The following is a 20,294-nucleotide window of genomic DNA, read 5'->3' on the forward strand; positions in this document are numbered from 1 at the left end:
ATCCATTATAAACAAAAACAAAAAGGAGATGGGAAATTGAAAAACAGGCAAAACCAAATAAATTGTAGAATGAAATATGAGGACTTTTATAATCCACTCTGTCCTGTACTTCCACTGCAGAAATATATATAGGAATGCCTGGCAACTCCCATGCTTCTTATTTACATCCTTGGCACCTCCCACATCACCTACTTACTGAAACCAATGAGTATAAATTAATTTAGATCTATGATGTCACAGCTGAGACAAGTGGCGGGGACATCAAATAAACAAACAAAACACTAAATAAGAATTAAAGTTACTGCTGTTCATATACTTGCCAAAGCTTCCTTGAAACACAGTAACTAATGTCCACAACAGGTCACAAAAAATAAAGCATTAATCAGAAGCTACTGGCAAGTGAACCATGAAGAAATAAATACAAAGTCCCATATCCTTACTGGCAGTGGCAGTCAACCATTCAAATTCAAATGGCCCTTCCTCCACACTAGAAATGACCTGGAGCAAAGAATGCAGAGGCTAACTCCTCCCTCTTTATGTATATTAATATTGCCAATAATTCCAGTTATACATAAACCCTCCTCATCACTGTATAATCAACAGCATCATTAAGAACTTTCTAGGATAGATCTGAGCTGTATTTGAACCCAGGCCTCCAAAAGTAAAAGCCTGCAGCACCAACTAGTCCATTAAAATAAGTTCCTTAAACATTACATTTCATAATCAAACAACCCTCTGTAATATCTCAAATATTTTTGGTATTAACACAGTCTGTGATTTTGATTCATATATCTTGTATTTTATGCAACATAAATTATACTGCACTGCAGTGCCAGGCAAGCTTTCTAAAATCAAACATGTTTTAATAAACTGCATGCTGCATGAGAAACATACGTCATTAGACAGCATATATATTATTGGCAGTGCAACTATTTCATTTACTAAAAGGATCATCCTAAAAACAATGCTGCACATGGTTTTTAAAATACCTTTTAAAATATTAAATAGTATGTGTGTTAAACTATTTACAAAACTTTAATGTCAGCCTAACAAACTCAAACTATTCATTTAGCCTTATGTTTATTTGACAGAAAGTTAGATTGGCTGTTTTTCATGTAGGTTTTATCATACATAAACTCCCAAGTGGGTCACATGTCATTTGTTCAGGGCAGTATAACCCAGTTACTGATCTGGGCTAGTAAACCACAGAAAGCTTTGCATAGGCCTTTGCTCTCCCGTGTAGTTAGGGAGCAAGGTCAGCTTATCAAGCTTCAGCGACCACTACTAGTCAGATGCTCAGCAAGTTAGATGGAGACCATGAATGAAGGTCTCTCCCTAATCTTCACACTGGTGCATGGGTTTGAGTTTGAGTTGTTCTTTTCAAAAATGACTTTTCATCCACGGCTTTTCCATACCTGTACTGGCTCTCCATCAACCTTAACCTGCCCCACTATCTCCATCATGTCCAAGGCCAAGTGGCAGATGGACTGAGCGTGATGGGTGCATGGCTCTGGTAGACCACTCACAGTCATGTACTTGCCCCCCACAGTCTCCACCTGTCAAAGTGATTCATTAGTTTAGCGTAGCCTTATTACTGACATAACTGCATAGGTTTAATGAAAAATTAACAGCATGTCCAGCACTAGATTCTGAACTAATTATAGGGGGCGGGACTGGGGGGGGGGGTTATGTATGAGCTTATTTGGTACACATTCTAAAAGAGGAGATTTTGAGGAGGGAAAATATATATATTTTTAAATAATGAATAGGATTTAAAAAAAAAAACACGCTGGTATAGTACAGTATAAAAGAAAAAGTGATATTAGGTCAAGTGGGGGTTCCATTTTTATCTTGTTGGGAAATTCTAATCTAGTCACAGCGAATCATTATCACATTATTTATAAATATTATTCAAGAAGCCACTGAATGATAACATCTATTATCTGTTAATTTCTAATACATTGGTGTTTTCTGCTGTCACTGTAACACCTGCCATTTTTTTATAAACTATCTTTGATATTTGAAACTGAGGCTCGTTATGGTGATGTCCACCTCTTACCTAATAAACATAGGGATTCTTTCATGAATCTGTCAGAATGTCAAACCTTGTGATATTGTCACTTAAGAGGTTGACAATTGTAATGGCTCCCTCTGCTGAGGCATGCTTGCTGCAGAAGGCGTTGAATCCCACAACGCCACTGAAGAGGACTGCCACGTTGTCATATCGCTTTGCTGGAACAGGACGTTTGTGTCTCAGCTCATTGGCCACAGAACGTGGAAGAACTGAATACAGCAGCCTAGAAAACAGAAAAGCCTATCAGTCTTTGTTCAGAATATTCATGACCTGCACACACAGTCTGAACAAATTCACTAAGGCACTCAAAACCTCAACTTCAATGACAAGTGGTTATGGCAGGTGACTTGTAGATATTTGTATTATGAACAGTAGCACTGCTAGGATGTGAGTTTGCGTAGCAGAAAACTCTCGCTTCCAGTAATGATATGCTCTACTTGTAAAAATAATTAAAACTGTGGTTAATTAACAAATTGTAAGCCGGATATGCACCAAAATTCATAAGTGTTAACTTAGGCACTAATGGTTTTGATAAATTACTAAGCTGATGTTCAATAGTTTAGTAGCATCTTTTTTATGTTCCTATGCATGGTTACAATTAGCATCATGACTCATTTCTCAGTCCTTTGATGAAACTTAATTCAAGTTCAATTAAAGTCAGCTAAAAAGTGGGTATTAGGTGTTCATAAACATCACATATAACATCACACATAACCCCAGTAAGCATTTTGAAACAGTACCTCATGCATTTAGATAGCAAGCCAAGTTATTTATATTTGAATACATTATTGCATATAACTGCAATAACTGTATTCAAAATAGTGCAGCTGATCTCTCACGTTTCTAGAAAAATTACATTGCAGTGCAATATAAACATGAAAGGCTCAATGTTTCTTTAGTTCCGAAAACCTCTGTTGATGCTTGAACTTACCAGCTAACTAGCTAGTTTAATGTAATTCCCTTCACATGAATTCTGCCAGGATCAGGCCCTTAATCATTTCAGCTGCAACTCTGTGGAGATCCAGTGTCTTCCATGGGCCCTTTTACCCATTGGAGTGAGCCGCTATTTTCACACCTCACAAATGCAGGGTCTTTGAAGATGTCAAACCATCAAGTTTCATCGATTTTAAAAATGGTTGGTCCCAGCGAGGGGTACTGATTGTATTATGCTCAGACTCTCAGCTGCACTAAAACATCCTTTTCCAATAGGCTGCTGGGAAGGAGAGTCAAATGGCTGTTACTCATGGCAGCAAGCAGGGACTCATTAGGGGTTGTATATACGTTTACACAAACTAAAAATGCAAGGGCATTCCCGATTCCAAATTATATATATATATATATATATATATATATATATATATATATATATATATATATATATATATATATATATATATATATATATATATATATATATATATATATATATAACTTAGGTAACTTTAACTAGTGGCATATCTACTGGGGTAGGAGAGTCACTCAAGACACAGGGAATACCTTCAATGGTTTATGTCCCACCTCTGCTCATTCATGATTGGCAATCTGCATAACAAAGGCAGATCTTTGACTCTCACATGGGTTAAACTCACTCAAGATCTTCAACTGACACAGGGAATACCTTCAAAGGTTTATGTCCCGCCTCTGCTCACTGATGATTGGACTGCCGCGGAGAAAAAAGCAGATCTTCTATTGGTTGATCGCACCACAGGGCCTTCACAAAAGTCAGAGAATACCTTGGAGTACATTTCGAAGCATCAGCAAGCACTGTCAATTGACTGCAGTTGACAGTTTAGCTGCCGCTGTTTGGTCAGCAGAGAATACCTTGAAGGCCCCTACAGTACAGGCCTGGTTTCTTTTACTTCTGCGTATACAGATGTTAATTCATATGAGTGAGTCACAGTTACTATGCAACAAAAGGTTAATTTCAAGCTGAGCAAAACCTCAAGTTTGTATTTCTAATATAAAGGGAGCAACTAAATGGTCTTGGTTTTGTTTCTGTTTAGCTACATTTCACAGAGAGCTATATTTCAATTAGTGATTTAAAGGTTAAATTACAGTCAAGCCTCATGCTTCAATTAATAAAAGGTTTCCTGATGGGACTAGTGAGCAAGCGGTAAATCACTTTTAACAGCTTTTTCAATTCAGCCACAAAGACAAGACAAACAAAATGTATTCTCTAGTCGCTTCATTCTAAATATGTCAGAAATACCATTCAAATGGCAGGTTTTAGACCTTTGAATATTACATGGATGATTTTATACAGCCTGTATACAGCATGTATATAGCAATATCTAACATAGCAATATAAAAATTAAAAAAAAGACAAGCCTGATAGTGTGTACCTCTACTGTATCTTTAGATCCTATTCACAAAGCTTAAGCAATTGTTTCAGTGAGTGTTTTGTTGAGGTCATTAAAATTTACTTGAATAATTATGTTTACAGTTACCATTACCTTTTTTTAACTATTGAGCTATTTATGGAAAGGTTTGCAGTTTTTCAAAGAGAATGTTTATAAACACACAGAAAAACAGTCCTTAAAAATCCTTATTTAAAACAGTCTAAAAAAAGGTCCTATTGTTTTCAAAATCTAACATCCACGTTGTACAGTAAAGTCCCATTAACAAGAACTCAGATTACACAAATATAATCATAACAAATTTCTTTATGTCCCAGTCTCCATCCGAATAATAACAATTTATTATATACTACCCCTTATAAATACAAATTCACAATAATACACAGCACATATACTTTGCTGCAGTGTATTCTTTCATTTTGAAAAAAGTGCATCGTACTTGTGTTATGATGCTTGTTCAGTTTAATTCAGTTTTGAATTGCTCTGCTCTAAATTCCAAATTTTGGAACTTGTATAGGACATCTGTATTATCAATTTTGCCTTGAAGTCTGTGTTAAACTTACAGCACAGACATCTCCAGTCATGTATCAGAATTCACTGCCTACTCTCTGCCACATCAGAATGCAAGTGGTTAAGGTGCTTTTTTATTTAAAATATACAACAACATAATTAAACACAGACTCAAAATGCAAGCTTAGCATTCAATTTCTAGTGAGTCAAAATGTGGCATTATTGGTGACATTTTGTGAATAAAACCCTCTATATGAGGTACTACACAATTTAAGACTACAATCACTGGACAATGGTGTGTGTGTGAAACAGGATTGTGCTTGAGTGGGTTTCTACTTGAGTGGTTTGTTTTGGCTTGGCTGCATGTTCAAGCGAATGAAAGCTGTTTTTTGCTTGGTGTTGTAATTCAAAGGCCCCGAACAATGCACAGATTTTAGTACCACAGAAATGTCAACATTTCTAATCAATAGGCATTGGCATTGGCATTTGTTCACAAATAAATAATAAAGCTGGCATCTGTAACTGATGCCCAGGGGTAATTTAAATAGATATATTATTTCTGCTTTTAATCTGGTGTCATTTTCAATGTTGTATAAAATGTGGTGGGTGTCTGTTTTGGTAAATTCATTTAAATACCTGTCTGTCTTCTTTTCATCCTCCAGTGCTCTGAGAGTGTGCTGCAGTCTGTCAGTCAGGATTTTGAGCTCCTGGGACAGCCTGTACTCTTCCCTGAACTGCTCCCCTAAGAGGACAAGATCACGTGTGGCATAGTGTAACGGGATGTCTCTCAGATACAGTCCTCGTCTAGTCAGGTCATCAAGATTCATCACACTATAAAAAAAAAAAAAAAAAGATAATAATTTTAGCAGTACTACCTTTTCTCTTTTATCAGTGCCACCATTTTTTTAAACCACAAATCTGGTCCTCAATTGAAATTGGTTTAAAAGTAATTTAACGTATAAGTGGAACAAACACTAGGAGGAGTCTGGACCTTTATGACTGGATTTGTGCATCTCTACTTCTGCCATGCAATATGCATGAAGATAGAAAAAAGGGACAATTTAAATGGAAATTCAAAACAAACATGTTTGTCTGGAATTTGAACCGCCTTGAACAAGATCTTTCTAGCTTATGGCACTGTTTGTTGAAAAAGGCTTATATGGAGCTTGCATCTCAAAATAAAACCAGATCAGTATATTTTAGTCAAAATATTTGTGTTTAAGTAGCCTTCAGGAATCAATTAATTAAATGATCCAACCCTATATAGTGTAAAACACTGCAGTGGGCTTTAGGTGTTTTTTGTCTGTTTTTTAACTCTGGCTTGAATCCAGACCGACTACCATTGAACTTAAAAGGAGCTTGTTTGCAAAAGGTATCAAGCTTTTTGAGGTTAAGGCTGGAATCTGTCCGCAGGTCAAACACTAAAAAGCCTATTAAAATGAACAGAATGCAACAAAAAAAAAAAAACCTTGCTTGTGAAGCACACCACAGGGTCTGGAATGAACAAGCTTTCTAGCAGTTCTCCAGGAGGAGTTAGGAACAGCGTCACCTGCACTAAAAACCCATTGAAATTCATACAGCTGTACTCAGAGCTGGAAATCACACTGGGTCCATTCTCTAAACAGCAGGGGTAAAATTAATAACTAGCTTTTTGTATTGCTCACATCAGAAAATCTTTATAGTGGTATGAATGCAAGTTATATAGAGACACACAAACACACTCACAGGTCTTCAAGAGCAGCGTACCTGGGGAACAAAGCAAGAGGCTGTAGTCAGCTTCAGGCAGGTAGATCATCTGGTCCTTGAGCCGCAAGCAGCAGATTTCAGTCAACTCATCTTCACACTCTGACTTTTCTACATTCAGCAAACCGTCCTTGAAGGAAACATATTCTGTGATGAATTAGTAATAACACTTACTCATACATTTAGTCAGACCTACAAAGCACCCATATAAAGTCAATTTTTTTATGTAAAATGGTTCTCTTCAGACAAAAAACTATTCATTTATGCATAAAATGTGTATACAGTACCAAATGAAAGGGACGGTATGACTTTTGATTACTTTTACCCAGTAGTAAAACTTATATACAGAAACTAGTCTTCAGTATTTCTAGTTGGGAAGAAGAATATAGATAACCAAGCCTTTAATGTGAACTTTCATATTTTCAATAACATAACTCTGCGCAGTATAACTCATCGACATGACTCATATCCTGTGCTTTGGAATTTGAGAATTCCAGATACATACATTAGGCAGCAACTTGTACATGCTCCCACCTACAGCATATTCTGATTGCCCAACGCCAAGACTGCTGAATTCTATCAGCTAGTATGCCAGTAGAGACTTTTAGACTGAGCTAGTAGAGTATAACAACATTATCACTGATACTTTTTTTTTGTGCAGAAAATCTATTTGTACTTTCCTTGTTGTTTCAATTGAATTCAGATATTTTATCTTTTTTAAATATACCACAACAGAAAACTGTTTATATTAATTTATGTTACCTAAACCTTCCTGTACATATTTAACAAAAACCTGCATATACTGTAAAAAGCTATGTCTTTATGTCCTACCATGAACCGAGAGGTTACCTTTCTTCTCAGAATGAACACAGTGTTGATGTGTGATAGGATTCCATGGAAACTGAAGTCGATGTGTGGGCGGACCAGCAAGAAAACCGAGACCAGGTTGCAGTCTCCAGGCTGTAGCTGAAAAAAAACAGAAATGTGTATTTAGAACAAATAAATGGTTTCTGATGATGGCATCTCTTGCTATAAAGTAAAATAGTAATCAATACTGCTAAAAGGATCTGGCAATTTGAATGTCCTTACTTTTCACAATTAGTTTTGAAGATTACTGACAGGAACATGTTTACATTTTCCACAAAATCCACTGTATACGTGTCACATATAGATGACAAATGTACAGACTGACACATACACCAATATATAATCTAATACCCTCAATAACGTATGATAAATAATTGTAATGCCCAGCTTGAATAAACGGTTATGGAAAAATGAAAAGCATGACATATATGTTTGAACGCTTTCACAATATACCTGTCAGTGTTAATAGGTCAAATAATAGCTATACAGTATGTATGGATCTTACAATTTCTGCTGTCATTCCAACACAGTAATTCGGGGATTTTTGGCATTTGTTCACATATATTAATGTAGACTAGATATATATATATATTATATATGTATATATATATATATATATTTATATATATATATATATATATATTATTTCGCAGTCTCTTCCAAACATACTTTAAAGTCAACAATAAATCATGTCTGATTACATGTCTGATTATGAAAATGTATGATGCATTTAAATGAAAACCTGGAGTGCTTTGCACTCCAAGGCCTATAGACAGCTTTCTGTGGAATACTTCACAGAAACTACAAGACATCAACTGAGGGACACCAATATGAACCAAAGAAAAATATAGATCTAGGAGATATTTGGAAATTCAATTACAGCTGTTTTCATTTTACCAACAGTGTTACATTTCAAACATGCCAGAACTCCTATCTGTGGAAGCACACGGAAGATAGCGTTACCACACCGAGTCAGTACAAGGTCTCTGTCAAACATGAAGGGAAGGGAAATGCCTTGCAGAAAGTATACGGACTGATTCTGGTTTCTTGTGTACCATTCTCCTCAAACCCATCCAGGTCTTCATAAAACGTCTCCTCTTCTGAGTCTTTCTTCTCAATAAGGAATTTAATATGATCACCCTCCTCACTCTTCTGTTGTATAACCTTAAACACAGAAAAATAAATAATACTCACTCCACCAGGATTGGGTGTTAAACATGATCCTTCTGTTGAGTCATTCTATTCTAAATCAAAGAACCAACTTTACTCATGTTAACCAGCTACATGCTGCAGAAGCTACAGCGTTCTTTTCCATCACATAGAGAGGGGAAACTCACGACCTTTGGGGCCTGAATAAGATCAACATTATTATAAAGGATACCTATGATGCTGCCATAAACTTTAATTCAGGCCCAGGTATTTGTACCAACCATATTCTTAAGTGATCTTAAGTGCAGGTAATTATTTTATTATATCTCTTGGACCAGTGCCTACATTAAATCAAAGCAATGGAGATAAGGTAAACTTTAAAACATAAATCGATTGACATTCATACAGAAAAGGAAGGAGGTGATTTTGCTCATTTACAATTTAATCTTTTTCATTACAAATTGTTAATAAGGTGATAAAGAAATTATTTTGGTTAGCGGATCTGAAACTGACTAGCTCTGTTCTTTAGCATTGTGGAAGAATACCATCATACAGGCACAGAATTTTTAGGAGTTTGTCAATAAACAGTAACATATACATTTCCTGGCAAAGATACAAACATCCTATTGCAGGTATCAGTACCATTCTATAACAAATATCCATACGTAGTTTCATAAAAAATAACATTGACCATGCTAATAAATCAAACACAGTGATTTGGAACAATAATAACAATGGTAAACAAATTTAAAATAAAGTTACCGTCTGTTTGGGAGATTTTTCTTTTTAGCTGTGCACTGGTAAAAAAAAAAAAAAAAAAAAATTACATTATGATGTAAATTTCTGAGCAAAAAAAGAACTGTAGCTTTTCTTCTGCTTTTTTCCCACAAATAAACAAGTGCATTATAAAAGGAGAGAAAGAATTAAGAACTATAAAATGTCAGATGTCAATATAAATGAAGAAATAATACAGGCAATGACAAATCTAGTTAGTCAAACTTAGGTCCATTGGGTTAATGTGCTTTGGCCTTTGCTAGAGATGTCAACCTCCTGTGCCTGAGAACACAGTCACTATGGAAACCCCAGATAACATCTAGATAAATCACTTGTCATATTTGGAATGGACGTAAAAACCAATTCGTCCCATCAGTCACAGGATAACTATATTGTAATATACAGACAGAATTAATTTGCCTTTTGAGATGGTGTAGAAGTCTAAAATAATTAGCACCCAATTAAATCAATGTGATAGAAGGTGGTGGTGGTGTGTGTGTGTGTGTGTGTGTGTGTGTGTGTGTGTGTGTGTGTGTGTGTGTGTGTGTATATATATATATATATATATATATATATATATATATATATATATATAACCTCCTATATATATATATATATATATATAGATATATATATATATGGATATATGTATATGACACTACGACAATGATTTAAAAAAAAAAAAAACTGTAAGAAAAACACAATGAATGCTTTTTAAACCTAAACATATTACTTATTCACAGTTCACATCACATAAAATAAAAACCTGACAGAATATAAAAGAAGAACACAAGCTTTAAATTCATGCACAGAATATCAAAAGAATATAGAACATGGAAAAAACGCTGCCATGGACACCCAATACATGTCAATATTATACCCAGGAGTCATGTTCTCTGTGTGATTAGTCTGCAAGGATGACAATTACAGTTTCACACTTACCTAACAGTCACAAACTAAAACGAATGTGTTTTAGCAGGAAGTGGGTGGATCCTAAATGTGTCCTTCCTGTGTGTAACACCCTTTTCAGAGCCTTAGAGCACATGGTACACATTGATGCGAGATTACCGTCTTCTTTTGCATTCCTAGAATTGCTCTATATAGTACATTTCTGATTGAGAACTACCAGCATGAATAGTTGATCTTTATAGTACCTCTGGTATTAAACAAAATTCTAGAACTTGAAGCTACTGCACTAACAGGTAACTATGATGTGATAGGTGTTACAGAAACGTGGTTGTCTGAGAGTGATGGGGACGAATATAATATCTGTGGGTATACACTGTATAGGAAAGACAGGCAGGACAGAAGAGGAGGAGGGGTAGCGCTATAAATAGGAAGCCCAGGTGTTAAACCTGGACAAAGAAAATAAAACCGGATCAATACGGGGCAGAATAACGGACAAAAATTCAAAGGGCATAATAATAGAAGCATGCTATAGATCGCCAGATTCAGACGGTGAGCAAAATAATCTGTTATACAATGACATTAGAAATGCGTGTAGCAAAGGAGAAGCCATACTAATGGGGGATTTCAACTTCCCCCAAATAAAATGGGAAAACCCGGTGGGTAGCACGAAGGATTAAATAGAAATGGTGGAAATGACAAATGACTGCTTCCTAACACAATTTGTCAAGGCACCGACTAGAGGGGAGGCATGCCTTGATTTAGTCTTTTCAAATAACGAAGATAGAATAACTAAAACAGAGGTCAGAGAACCACTGGCAAACTCAGACCACAACATGGTCTCATTTGAAGTGTTTTTTAAATCCCCAAAAGTAATGACTAAAGCTAAGGTTTACAATTTCAGAAAGGCAAACTAAGAAGGTATGAAACAGAGACTAACAGAAGTAGATTGGAGTAAAATAGAGAAAACACCCACAGAAGAAGGATGGTTGTTCTTCAAAAATGTAGTACTAGAGGCGCAAAACAATTACATCCCTAAAGTAGACAAATCTAAATGTAAAACTAAATTGCCAAAATGGTTTAATAGATCAATTAAAAAAAATATTCAGCGAAAAAAGGCACTTTACAGAGCATTAAAAAAGGACCAAAAAGAAAGTACGCAGAAAGAGTATACAGAACTGCAAACGCAAGTCAAAAAGGAAGTTAGATAGGCCAAGAGAGAAATAGAAATGAACATTGCTAAGGGAGCTAAAACCAATTCCAAAATGTTTTTCCAATATTACAACAGCAAGCGAACATTCAAAGAGGAGATTAAATGTTTAAGAGATACAAATGGCAAAATCGTAGATGAAGAAAAAAAAATAGCAAATATATTAAATGATTACTTTTCACAAGTTTTTACAAAGGAAGATACTGACAACATGCCCCACATGTCATCCAGTTCCTATCCAGTTTTAAATAACTTTAGCATAACTGAGGCAGAAGTGTTAAAGGGACTAGGAGCTCTTAAAATAAACAAATCCCCTGGGCCGGATGGGATCCTCCCAGTAGTACTCGAAGAAATGAAAGAAGTAATTTACAAACCGCTAACCAAGATCATGCAGCAGTCTCTTGACACAGGGGTGGTACCGACAGACTGGAAAATTGCAAACGTAATACCGATCCACAAAAAGGGAAACAAAACTGAACCAGGTAACTACAGACCAGTAAGCCTGACTTCTATTATATGCAAACTTATGGAAACTATAATAAGATCCAAAATGGAAAATTACCTATATGGTAACAGGGTCCTGGGAGACAGTAAACATGGTTTTAGGAAAGGGAGATCGTGTCTAACTAACTTGCTTGATTTTTTTGAGGATGCAACATTGATAATGGATAATTGCAAAGCATATGACATGGTTTATTTAGATTTCCAGAAAGCTTTTGACAAAGTCCCGCACAAAAGATTAATTCTCAAACTGAACGCAGTAGGGATTCAAGGAAACACATGTACATGGATTAGGGAGTGGTTAACATGTAGAAAACAGAAAGTACTGATTAGAGGAAAAACCTCAGAATGGAGTGTGGTAACCAGCGGTGTACCACAGGGATCAGTATTAGGTCCTCTGCTATTCCTAATCTACATTAATGATTTAGATTCTGGTATAGTAAGCAAACTTGTTAAATTTGCAGACGACACAAAAGTAGGAGGAGTGGCAAACACTGTTGCAGCAGCAAAGGTCATTCAAAATGATCTAGACAAGATTCAGAACTGGGCAGACACATGGCAAATGACATTTAATAGAGAAAAGTGTAAGGTACTGCACGCAGGAAATAAAAATGTACATTATAAATATCATATGGGAGTGTGACGGAAAGATGAGTTCTGGTGATGAATCTTCCTCCCAACCTGTGAGGGCGCTAAAGAACGGGAGGAGAAGCATCTGGAAGGGCTGGCCTGACAGTTCGTTTCCGGGTCAGGGAAGTGGGTCAGCCTGGAGGGAAGCGCGACTCTGTTGTAAGACCGTATTGATTTGAGAGATAAACGAGAGGCAGCTGCAAGTAATAAGGCAGCTGCAACCGTTTACCTAGATATCATGCGGGATTACATATAGGGGCCAGGGTAACGCTGGTCTTTTCCTTCGTTTGGGTAAATGTTCGGAGAGAGAAGGAGCGAGAGAGGAGCTCTCGTTGTTACAGAGAATTACGTGTTGTGTTTTGTTGTGTTTGTTTGTAATTGTCTGCGTTTTGCACCACCAGACAGTTAACTCACCTATCCGGAGCTGTCGACCAGGGTCAGCACAATCCGGATCACCACTGCACGGAACCGTCACGAAATACAGTGTCTTCACCCACCACAAGCACGTCTGCACTCACCCAGGACTGGTGACCGTGTGTTCGTTTTGTTCGGGACTGTGTCTGTGTTATTGCTATCCCCGTGCTTTACACATTGTTGTGTATAGCCGGGGATTTATTATTTAACGGTCACCAGACCTGGATTATAAATAAAAGCACCTTTTCACTGGAAACTGTTGTCTGCCTGTCACTCCTGCATCGCATCACCGTTATACCTGTTCCCCTCCACTAGCCACTTTGCCACAGGGAGATACTGAAATTGGAGAAGGAATCTATGAAAAAGACCTAGGAGTTTTTGTTGACTCAGAAATGTCTTCATCTAGACAATGTGGGGAAGCTATAAAAAAGGCTAACAAGATGCTTGGATACATTGTGAAAAGTGTTGAATTTAAATCAAGGGAAGTAAAGTTAAAACTGTACAATGCACTAGTAAGACCTCATCTTGAATATTGTGTGAAGTTCTGGTCACCTCGCTATAAAAAAAAATATTGCTGCTCTAGAAAGAGTGCAAAGAAGGGCGACCAGAATTATTCCGGGCTTAAAAGGCATGTCATATGCAGACAAGCTAAAATAATTGAATCTGTTCTTGAACAAAGTCTTGAACAAAGAAGACTACGCAGTCTTGAACAAAGAAGACTATGCGGTGACCTAATTCAATCATTCAAAATTCTAAAAGGTATTGACAGTGTCAGCCTGAAAAAAGAAACAAGGACCAGGGGTCACAAATGGAGATTAGACAAAGGAGCATTCAGAACAGAAAATAGGAGGCACTTTTTTACACAGAGAATTGTGAGGGTCTGGAATCAACTCCCCAGTAATATTGTTGAAGCTGACACCCTGGGATCCATCAAGAAGCTGCTTGATGAGATTTTGGGATCAATAAGCTACTAACAACCAAATGAGCAAGATGGGCCGAATGGCCTCCTCTCGTTTGTAAACTTTCTTATGTTCCTATGTTCTAAAGGTGCAGAACCCTGTAAAGTTTAGTTTTATTTAATTACATACAGTACACCCTTGTTTAAAACCACCTCATTAAAAGTGCCACCTCACAGTTTAGGCTACTTTTATTCTCCTATTGATTTCAATACAAGGCATTACGTTTACCCCTGTAATCAATGTTACCAAATGTACCAAGCCACTGTTAAAAAAAAACTCTAGTAAGACCAACATGCAGTAAACTTAAATGCAAGCTGATGTATCTCATTTACACGTTTGATAAATTAGCACACGTTACATAGAAGAAAACTGCTGTAAAAGAAAAAAAAAAAAACACTTTCAAGTTCCCTGACAAATGTAACTTCGACCATGTAACTTCAGTCTTAAGGCCACTACTAAGGCCTTGTTTCGCTGGTCCTAAGACTTCCAATAATAGCAAGGTTTCACTGGGTCTACGAGGGTTGCTTCCCTGTTATAAAAGTTGCGCTGCATGTACTGCAGTAGCAGAAGGGTGGCTGTTTAGTTCACAGAGTAACAGAATGCTCTTAAGGAGGGATGAAGCCTGCAGCTGAAAAAACCTTAGATAATGTAAACAAACCAAGTCGATGATGTCTATTTTCTGTTGAGGTAAAATGCACGTAAGGCTAAACCATGGAAAAGTTTATTCATATTATGGTGTAAAACTTCCCATGATTGTGGGGGACTGCTGCTGGAAGATATACATAAAATGGAATGCTACATTACACACAGATAAAAGAAACCTATTACTCAATATCAGAATCTTTATGAATGTCACAATGTGCTCAACAACAAAACTTGCAGTGTTTACACAGATGTACTGACTTTGTCTTGATAGTTCTTAGTAAAAAAATGCAACGTGCGGCTTGTCAGATATACTCTTACAACATATCTCATAGCATCTGTGACATTTCCCACAGTCCTCTTCAAAACCCTAAATTAGATTTCAATGTAATACAATTTAGAGTGAAAAGTTACAGTCCTATCTTTTCCATTCCCAGGCTGTTTAGAGACAAATTAATAAGATCAACCAAACAAAGCTAATTTATCAAAGGAATTGCTCAATAACCTTAGCAATACATTAAGAATAAGGTCAGAATGTACATATTCTGCAGAATTTAAAAACATTTTATATTTCTGAAACTGTCCAATATTTGGCTTCTTTAACAACAGCGAAGAACAGTTCAGTGAATACAACATCAAATGATATTTAGCCGAGCAAAACAACTTGTGCTTTGCGAATAATATACTTGAAGTGAAATAGTTATATCAACATTACTGTCTTGTTAAAATGCTGCTGCAAACTTCAATTTTAACCAGAAACCATTTTGGGGGAATTTTTTTTTTCTTTTTTAATTTTTTTTTTATAATGTATTAGATTGCATTTCTAAACCACTGCTCGTGTCAAAATTCTAGCCTCGGATGGGACTAAAATGAAAACATCACTTAATAATGTCCTCCCTTGTGCACAATCACTAAATTAAATCAATAGTATCTTGAGAATTTTTTTAATAATCGTGTTTGCTCTAAAAGAAAATCACAATACAGGATTAACTGGTGGTGCAGTATGGCCTTTTTAAAAACCACAAAGGCCTTTTCATTGCTGAAAGAACATTCTTAACTTGAGTATTGGCAATACAGCGTCATTTGAAATACAGCATCTAAAAAACAAGGCAGCAATCTGTGAAGCCAGCAGCTCCATATAAACATTAAACAAACACAATTCCATTATTTTCTTAGCATTCGACTTCAAAGCTTACCTGCAAGAACTCGTGAACATTTGATTCTAAAACATGCAGGACTGTATCATAACCAGACTCTTGGCAAAACTCAAAAAACATTTTCCTAAACATTTGTAGTTTTATCTCTATTGAAAAAAAAAATTGAAATGAAAGGTATTTTTGAACATAGATTCAATGGACAGGCAGTGCTTCAGTGTTCATATCAGACACTTTGTTATTTTGTATTAATTACTGTTCACATTTATTTCTTCAAACAACACCACAAATCATATGGCACACCATCAGCCTGTACTATTTATGTTCCTATTACATAACAGTGGAGCATGCTTGTGTTCACTTATCACATACAAAATAGATTTCTGTTTCATGCTTCAATATTATTTACCATATTATTCCAAAGCAACCGTTTCTGTCATACCATCACATGCTACTGAGATGTTAATTAATAACTCAAGTAATAAAAGTAGAGGCATGCACATGAACAATGCAAGCACTTACTGAGAATTTTACTTACTGCAGCAACTAGGTCATATGTTTTGGTGTCATTGTAAATGATTCTGACCAAAAATTCTCCTTCCACATCCAGCTGTGCTTCCTTTCTGGCAACACATTCAGATCAATTTGTTTCATACCAAGAAAGCAAATTCTAGTCGTCTAATAATAAACTAAATGTAATATGAGCAGGAATTCAGCTGTGGAAAGGCCTGCAGTGGCATCTTTTTTACTGCAATATTCAGAATGGTGTGGTGCCATAGTTCCAGAATATTTAAACAATTGGGCTAAAATTAAGATAACCAAGCCATTGTTGAGTTTTTTATAGTGATTTTATCCAAGGTGACTATTGTGAAGGTAATTTCTTTTACAAATTTGCAGTTGTATTTTTGCCTTGGCTTGGTTAGGGATTTTTGGGAGTCCAGATGTATAGTTTTCATTTCTATTACCTCTACCCTCCCCTCTTCCACCTCTGCAATGATATCTCCCTCTAGGGGCTGGTATATAATGTGTTGATACATTTTTTAAATGATGTAGCGACTTTCATTCTCATGTCTTTCACCCTCATATGTGGTTTTAAAAGATTTTAAAAGCTGAACATAGTCCTTTTCAGTACAAGGATACGATCTCTCCCAGGAATGCCACATGTAATAAAAAAAACCAGGCCCCTTACGCACATTACCATTGCCTTGATGAGGTCAAGAACCCAACATATTGCATTAGACACCTGGATTACCATAATTTACATTTGAAAACATAGATGCCAGAACACTGCATGGGCATTACAATATTTCATGCTGCAAAACTGGCATTAAAAATCTAGCTTGACATTCATGAAACGGATCATTAGTAACAGTTTTTTTAATGGTTATTGTTTGCATCGTGGTTAAGGGTTGGTGCTTGGTTTAAAATTACTGGGCTTCTGTTAGAATTCCTTTTATTTGGAGTTAGTAATTATAATGTGAACAATAAATATGGCATTGTTGATATGCTTTTTGCATTGGTTATGATTACCCCCCCCCCCCCCCCCCCCCCCCCAAAAAAGAAAAAAAAAACACTCACACACAATCTGGCACATAAGAGATCAAACTAAGAAACAGATTGCACGAGACTGGTTTGAGATTAAGACTAGTTGCAGCATCTCAATTGCCCACATCACAGAAGAAATCGCTGATAACTGACTGGATCACCAGAACTGGCAACTTCTTCATAGGGCACCTGTTTTGTTCACTGATGAATCAAGGAATAAAGGTTGCAGGGAGGGAGGTATCTTCATTAGAGGTCACACAGATCTTATTGTGCTTCCCAGGGGCGGATTGCAGATTTACAGCTCTACAGCTCTACGGTACACAGACACATTCATCAATAGTCCAAAGTACCTTTGGCTATTGTTCCATAGTCCAATTGCAGTGTTCTTGTGCATAATTTAGCCTTTTATTCTTGTTCCCCATTCTTACTGCAACACATCCTTTGAGTCCTGATTTCAAGAGAGACCTTTGTACTGTTGATTTGATGACCAATGACACCTGTGCCTTTTGCCAGTTCTGTTGTCAGTTCAGCGCTTGTCTTCTTTCTATTCCTAAATAATGTTATCTTCAAGTATTGCTCATGCTTGTTAGACAGCTTGTTGGGTTTTCCAGTCCTAGGTTTGTCAATTACAGATGATGTTTCTCTGTACTTGCTGATTATGCTTTGGATACCACACCTTGAAAATCGAGTGATGCAAGCTATTTCACTCAATGTTTTTCCTTCTTTATCCAAGTCAAGGTTGTTATAATAGTAGAAAACACTAGTGGAGGCTTTCAGTAAATTGTTGATGCTCATAATGCATCAGAGTAGAAAAATGCAACATGTCTAAGACTTTTGCACAGCAGTGTGTGTGTGTGTGTGTGTGTGTGTGTGTGTGTGTGTGTGTGTGTGTGTGTGTGTGTGTGTGTGTGTGTGTGTACCAGCACTAAAAGAAAGTTGACAAACTTTTCGCAACTGGGGTGCTTTGTCCTGTGAAGAAATGTATCAAAAAGTATCGTTCCAGCTGTAATGGCACAGAAAAGAAAGTTTCAACAAAACAACATTTTTATTCTTACAACAATTTGCTTACGCGTTTCAATAATATGTTTTCATCAGAGCAGTAGTGCCATTATAGTTAAGGTTAAAATGAGCTTCCCATGTTAAACCCATTTTTTGCACAGCTCATTAATCGTTAAACATTAATTGATCTAGCTGAAGTTTCAGATTCAGTCTGCAGTTAGAGCAAAAGCTGCTGTATGGTCCAGATACCCAGCCCTGGAGACCGCTGGCCTGCGTCCTGCTGAGAGAGGTAGGGGCGCTCCAGCTGGATATAAGCTTGTTTCTGCTGGACACCACCAGACTGAATGCATCACAGCTACCCAGTTTCTGCTGGAGCCTGCTGTGGGCGCGGCCAGAGGAGGATTCCCTAAACCTGCACTGGTTTCTGGAGATGCCCATCGATTACAACTAACTTGGATTCTAAGGTCTCCAGCCTTCTTGCTTACACTCAGCTATTGATAAGAGCAGGAGTCACATCGCAGTGCCACCTGCTGGACCTGCAACAGTATGGAGAGCCTGGTGCGGTGCTGGGGCTGCACTGTGTAGACAATTTCCTGCGTCAGATCCATGCTTCTTTCCCTTCGGAGGGGCTGTTGCTCCTGAAGGATTTTCTTTTGAGGAACATCAGATCCCACATCCACAGCCCGCAGTTCCAAGACTGCTCGTGTCCCCTGCACTGGACAAAAATGCCAGCCCTCCAAGACCCTGTATAGGTATATATATACACACACTACCAGTCAAAAGTTTTAGAATACCTCCATTTTTTCAGTTTTTTTTTTTTAATTTACACAGTTTAATGTCTCAATGTACTCTGAAATTAAAGCATAGAACAAATAAACAATTGGAGATAAAAAAAGAAATCATGGAATCGTTTTATTTAACAAAATTTTATCTAAATTTTTGACTCATCAAAGTAGCCACCTTTTGCAGATATAACAGGTGAACACACTCGTGGCATTCTTTCTACAATGGAAATCAAATGTTGTTCGGAAAGTTCTTCCCAACACTGTTGCAGGAGTTCCCACAAATGTGTTGCACTTGTAGGTTGCTTTGCTTTCACCCTTCTGTCCAGTTCATCCCAAACCAGCTTGATGGGGTTTAAGTCTGGAGACTGTGCTGGCCATTCCATGATTTGAAGACTATCGTCTTGTTCTTTTCTTCTAAGGTAGTTCTGACATAGCCTGGAGGTATGTTTTGGGTCATTATCTTGCTGTAGGATGAACCCGACCAACTAGGAGTATACCAGAGGGTATTGCTTGGCACTGCAAAATGCTGTGGTAACCGTTTTGGTTCAGAGTGCCACTCACTCTGTACAAGTCGCCAACTCTGGATCCAGCAAAAGAGCCCCAGACCATCACGCTTCCTCCTCCATGTTTGACAGTTGGTGTCACACACCGAGGAACCATCCTTTCTCCTACTCAACGGTGTACAAAAACCCTGCAAATTTTGATTAATCGGTCCATTAGACCTTCATTCATTCTTCAGTAGTCCACTGGTGGTGCTTCATGGCCCAGGCAATCCTCTTTTTCTTATTTTGCCATCTTAGTAATGGCTTTCTTACTGCCCTCGACCTGTCAAACCTGCAGCTCAAATTCTTCTCTTCACAGTTGGAACTGAGACTTGCTTACTTCGACCAGTGTTAAGCTGTGCTTGAAGCTGTTGTCCTGTGAGCCGCCTATCACGCAAGCTGTTGACTCTCAGAAACTTGTCTTCTGATTCTGTTGTGGCTTTGGGTCTGCCAGACCTCTTCCTGTCAGAATTTCCTTCAGTTTCCAAGTTCTTTGCAATTTCTCTAAAGGAAAGACCTACACTTTTAAGGGT

The 20,294-nt window shown here is 37.2% G+C and overlaps 1 pseudogene; it reads right to left on the bottom strand.

Moving 5' to 3' along the window:
• Positions 1-18,872, bottom strand: part of LOC121324819 — a 32,035-nt pseudogene extending 13,163 nt beyond the window's left edge.
• Between the last annotated feature and the right edge of the window lie 1,422 nt (positions 18,873-20,294).

This window comes from Polyodon spathula, chromosome 1 (assembly GCF_017654505.1).
Source record: "Polyodon spathula isolate WHYD16114869_AA chromosome 1, ASM1765450v1, whole genome shotgun sequence".
Taxonomy (NCBI): domain Eukaryota; kingdom Metazoa; phylum Chordata; class Actinopteri; order Acipenseriformes; family Polyodontidae; genus Polyodon; species Polyodon spathula.